Genomic DNA, 6190 nt, shown 5'->3' with positions numbered 1-6190 from the left:
TTATGGCCGTAGCTGTACGTTTTTCGCCCCTCGCTCTTATTACAACGCCGACCGTCGAATACTACAATGGACCTCGACGCTTCTCTGCCAAACCAGAGGAGCCCCGCCCCGCCTATGATGGACCTAGACATTGTCTTCCTGAAACAGATCAGCCTCGCAACAAAAGCGTCTCCACTGCCCGTCGCTCCAGTCGATCTCCATCCCCACTGGCTCGTCAAGCCCGTTCACCGATGCCTCGTCGCAACTCCTCCCCATCATACGCCGGCATCAACTCGGGAAACTAGCGAGTGCAGCGCCCGGGAGTGGCGCTGCATTACCGACCCGGACTGTCAACTCGGAAGCGACACCCACACCCAGACGTAACCTCATTGACATTCTTGTGGATGGATCCGTCTCTGCCCTTATTGACACTGGGGCCCATATTTCAGTCCTTAGTTCGTCGTTCGGCCAGCGCCTCAAAAATGTTTTGCGCCCGCTAACACCTCTACAGTTCGTGTTGCTGATGGAAACACTGCTACCATCATCGGAATGTGCACTGCGCGCATCATCATCGCCGGCCACCACGTTCCTGTGCTCTTCGCTGTCCTTACTACTTGCCCTCAAGACGTGATTGTAAGCATAGACTTTTTAACAGCCCATTCCGCTCTCATTGACTGTGCCTCCGGACTTCTGCGCCAAGCCCTGCCCCATTGTGTTGAAGACAGTAATGCTGACCATTCCCAGCCTCACCTCCGCTCCAGTATATTTACTCGCCTACTCCCGAGGCGGCAGTATACGTGCGCATGTTACCTTTTCCGTCTCTTCCTGACGGCGACTACATTGTCAACCCCATCACCGACAGCGCAACATCGTCCTACCTCATAACATTGTACACGTCGAGAATAACCTCAACTACATTCCCGTACTCAACTTCAGCATGTAGTCGCAAGTTCCCCCGGAGGGCATTTTTCTTACCGAGCTGTCACCTTTGTCCAGCTCTACTATTTCTGCACTGCTGTCTGACCGTCACGCCGAGGTACCTGCAAAACCTGCCCCGTCACATAGTCCTGAGGACCGCATCTCAGCCATGGTTGCCTCTGACCTGCGTCCCGAATATGACAGCGCCCTTGCCGGCCTTTTGCGCTCATACAGCGACATTTTTTATTTCTGTCACGGATCCCTGGGCCAAACGTTTGTCTTCAAACATCGCATCGATTCTTGTCGCATCGCATCGATAAGCATCGATGCTGCTTTTTATTATCCCAAAATACTATGGTTGAGGAGATTTGAATGAGCATTAAAAGCTGGTCGTTATGTTTAAGGAATGATATTTATGAAGTTCTTCAAACATAATCGCCTTGACTAATGGCTGTCAACTAACATAAAATTTAAAATTACATTTCATTGCATTCAGGTAGAACGAGAGGAAGAAGATGGTTTACACGATATGAAGGAGCACTGAACAAGGGTAAATGGGGTACGCCTCAGTTCGCAGATTGAGACAACGTTTCGACAAGTGGACTTGTGTTTGTCTGGGCAAAGCGATCATCACTGGCAGGGGTTTAAATACGCCTTTGCTTCCGAAGAATAAAAGCTTGGGAGGGGAAAGTGGGTTAGAAGAAAGTAGGTGAAGGAGTGAAGAGGGGAGGATGGGTGAGAAGAAAGTAGGGCATGAAGTGAGAAAAAAAAAAGGTTTCTTCAGCATGTATTTCCCAGTCTAGAACCAGAGATCCTGTTGCCTGCAAAAGAAGTAAAAGCGGCAGTACCAGGAAAAACTACGATATCGGGTAGATGATTAGTCCCCAAGTAAGCAGGTTTGGGGCAGATACACCTTACAAAGTGACGGGCTTTAAAAATGGCCCTGATAAGGAATAAATCTAAGGTGGACAATTCTTGAAGCTTTCTGCAAAAGTGAGGGGTGAGGGGGGGAGAGAGAAGTTTGAAGACACAGAATAATAACCTCACAGTGAACCACAACTGACATGCAAAAAAAAAAGTTCGAGGACAACCTCAAGTAACAAGTGATAAAGAGGAAATGTGTTTGGAGAAACATGTGCAGCTTTTTCTATTGCGGAATGGAATAGAGTGTACATGTGTCGTGAATAAGCTGAACAATTAATGCTATGTGGCGTTATTTTCCCGAATAGGTATGATGCAGAGGTAATGTACCTAAAGAATTTTAATGTTCCTTTAGAGACATTTATTCATGCTGGTTCTAATGCTCTTAATTTATGGATTAGATATGCCTCTCTATATTTTCTGTCCCTTGCAGATTTAAAGCCTGACTGCAGAATATAGAATTAAATTTCCTCGAACGTGTGGGGTTTTTGACTGAAATGCTGGGAAACAACTTTCGGCAGGTTTTTGCCTGTGTCTGCTCGATGTCCATTAAGCCTTATGTTCATTGGTTGCCCTGTCTTTCCGATGTACTGTTTGTGACAGAAGGAGCATTCTAGAAAGTAGACAACGTTTGAAGATGTGCAGTTAAAGCCTGATTTTATGTTAAAAGTGAAATCGATTGCATTGCTTTTAACCGTGGTGTCTTTTTGTATATGTCTGCACGTCTCACGTCCTGGTGGAGAGCAAGGGTGTGGTTGTATTGGATGCTTGTTGTCGTGTTTACAATGTACTAGAATATCTCTGAGGTTTGCATTACGTTTGCATGTTACCATTGGTGCCTCCGGAAATATTTTCGTCAGGTGTTCATTACACGTTGGCATGGAATGGTATTTCCGCAGAATAATGTTTCTGTTTGGAAGGGCATTGGAGTATTTAGTTACAAAAGGCTGGCGTTCAGTGTTGGCCTTTGGTGATTTCGTGAGCACATCGTTGCCGTTGATAGTGATTGCTTTTTCTAGGGCCATATTAAGGGAGCTACCGGGATAGTTCCTCTGAATTAGTGTTGCTTTCAATGAATTCAGTTCGTTTAGGTGTTTATACTTTATATTTATATCACAATTTATCACATATTATAATATGTATATATAATTGAGATAAGCAGAATATAAATATAAAACTGCAACAAACGCATCAAAAGACGTCCACTCAATATATCTGCAAATACCCACCCAATAGATATCCGGCGACAAACTTCCACCGGCTGGCTGAAAAATGTTGGTGCATAATTTCTTGAGCGTGGTGAAGCAGGCAAAATAAGGCGAAGCAGATAATTGCCGAAAGCCCGCGGTTAATCTGGGCTGACCGAGTCAGTCCCAACTCTATTAACTAAAAGGTAATCGAGGAATGAGCGTCATCTTTTCGCACAAATACCTCGCTTTTATACTTTAGAATATGTCACAGGGCGGCATAATCCTGAAAACATTTGCCGCTCCAGACCACATGTCGGTGTGAGATAAATTGCAGCTAATGAGTTCCCTACACTAAGGCAACCCCTTACTTTATTCGTAAGATAGCGTTCACACATCACATGACAATTTTGTGTCATAGCGCCGGAAGATGGCACGTGCACGAGGGATGATCCTTTGCTTTACGGCTAACAGTGGTTTCACTGCTCACTGCGTAGGATTTTTTGTTGCACAGAGAAGAATCTGTGTTACTGTGTGTAGGCGAAACTAGAAATAATATGCCTTTATTTCGCGACTGTACTTGCGAGGTAATCACCGGAAGCAGCGGATATATTAGCAAACGCTGGAAAGAGTTTTTATTTTATGCTTGTAGATAATGGTACGGTGTGTATCCGACATGTCTGAAGACGACGAGGAAGTTTTAGGCGCTGCTCCGAATTACTACGGCACTGAAGCTGAAGCTGTGTTGCCTGTGTGCTCTGGTGTTCCGGGGATGCTCCTGATGTTGAGCTGAAACTCTTACCTCTTAGGAACACCCCGTAACAATATTAGCGCCTATATTTCGGGGACACGGTAATCGGTGAAATTTTAATCTGCACGTAAATATACCACCGCTCTTTTCAATGCTAATAGATAGATGGTTTTATTGGAAGGAAAAGGCAGAGATGTTGGCCGGAATAATTCAAATCTGGCCTGCTACCCTGTACTGGGGAAGGGGAAGGAGAGAAGAAAGTAGACCATGATGGGTGACGATGTGGGAGAAGGCATATAAAATACATATATACAGGTACAGTGGCTTGCTTTACAAGCGCGAATCAAATCCGCTGGCGCACAAAAAACGGCAAAGAGCACGCACTGCTTGGACACCCTTCCCCTTGTCCTGCCAAGCGCTCAGCAGCAGTTCCTCCGACACAGGCCTGTGGTCCAAACGCTTCAAGGAAGCGGCTAGCACCCTGCTTTCACACGCATACGTTAAACACACCAATAATATATAGTCCACAGTCTCTGGCATGCCACAAGTTGAACATTCCGGCGAGTCCACCTGTCCAATGCTAAGTTTAGCATATGTCGTATCTGCGCAAAAGCCGCCCACCGTTGCTGATCGTCCATCGCTTCAAATTCGGATTAACATTGATATTGAACTTTACAAGGCAATCGGAAGGGCTATCTGGTCTAAAAATTGAAACCAAAGACCTTGACGAGACCCAGGCAACACTTACAAGGATGGTAAAGCGAGACCTCTGAACAATGGATATGTGTAGCTGTACAACAAAACACTATATAAGCATAAAAAATACACATAGTAGATATAAATATTCTCTTTCTATGAAAGACACGAAGTGCACTGAATGATGAAGAGGCATCATAGCTACAGAATAAAAAAAAAATCAAGGAAACATACTTTAAAGTAATAATTTGAAATCACAACGTAGAGGCAACCCGTAGTACTTGAACCGGTGTTGGGCATTTGCTGTGTGAGTACTTATTTTAGATGGGCGGAAAATTCGGGCGCAGGGACTGGAGTTTCCAATCGATGCGGATATACATATTAACCCATTTTTATTTGCTTCGTGTCACTGTCATTGCGGTGGTGAAAGATGTCATAGTTCATGTAAAATGCATGGTCATAAATTACAAAAGTTAACGTTCAATGAGACCTTAAGAGATGACTCCTAGTTTTATCATCACTTACGACTGCTAGTCATGATTCACGCAGCATGGCTCAGCAGTTTACAAAATAACATACTTTGAGGTATGAAATTGTACAAACATTATATATAGGAAGGACGTATAGTCATAATTAGAGGCCTGATTTGTAGGCGTTAACAATGCACGTTTAGGCCCAAAAATAGGGAGGTACATTTCACGCCCCGAAGGAAGAGGTACTAAAGCTTGATCCAAAGTGAGCATTATATAACATCAGAAGTTCGGCGCATAATACATCCCTCAAAATGTGGAAAACACAGGGGCATTGATTTAGAAAGGCGAGCACCTTAGAAGTAGATTTCTAAAAATTGCCCATCCCGCAACATACCCATGCAGTTCACATGAATCAGGAAAGGGAAACGGGTGGTCGTTGTCTGTCACGAGAAATCACTGGTACAAACTATTAAAACATATTTGACGCGCCTGGAAACAAGCAAAATGCAAATCAAACTGTAGAAAACCGTTAAGACAATTACTAAAGAATGACGTTTTCTATGTTAGTGAAACTGGCATGTTCTACTGCAAAAATAATAACGAGCAATGAACGCTTCGACAGGAGGCCATATATTTTGAAACCCAAAAATAATATTGTTTATATTACATGACACATAAATTGAAAATCATGACATGCGCAAGAATAATGTTATACTTATTTATTGCAAGCATACGCGGGGCTGAAACATTAATGAATACGTAGGCTGTTTCTGCAAATACTGCTTTGTAGACAGAAGCTTCAAGCTTGTGTAGCCATACCTGGTTATATTGATGCTTGCCGCCAGAAGGTTCCGAAAACCCGCAATACCTGAAGAAATCAATTGTTGCCGCACATTGCTGCTTGACACTGAATGTGTCGGTAAGAATAAATAGATCAGACCAGGCCTAGGTTCATCTGCTGAGGGCCCATGGTAGACAAAAATATCCCTCTAGAAATAACCGTTAAATCCCAAGAAACACAAGATACGAAAACGCCGTCGCCTTATTAATGAGCTCAAATTGATTACTTTTATAACTGAAGAAATGTTGTAGGCTGAAAAGAAATGCTCGGTGTCAATGAATGTTGCAGAAGCGCGTTCGCAATTCGAAATATTCGATTCCTTTACTCTTTGGTATCCTGCGATGTTAGACAGCTGTTACTCTTAAAGTGTGCTTGAGCACTAAAAAACCCGCGGTATTGTAAACGGCGGACTGCTGTTCTGTGA

This window comes from Amblyomma maculatum, chromosome 7, assembly GCF_055883805.1.
Source record: "Amblyomma maculatum isolate TAMU_Amacu chromosome 7, ASM5588380v1, whole genome shotgun sequence".
Lineage (NCBI taxonomy): Eukaryota > Metazoa > Arthropoda > Arachnida > Ixodida > Ixodidae > Amblyomma > Amblyomma maculatum.
This window is presented reverse-complemented; position numbering follows the sequence as displayed.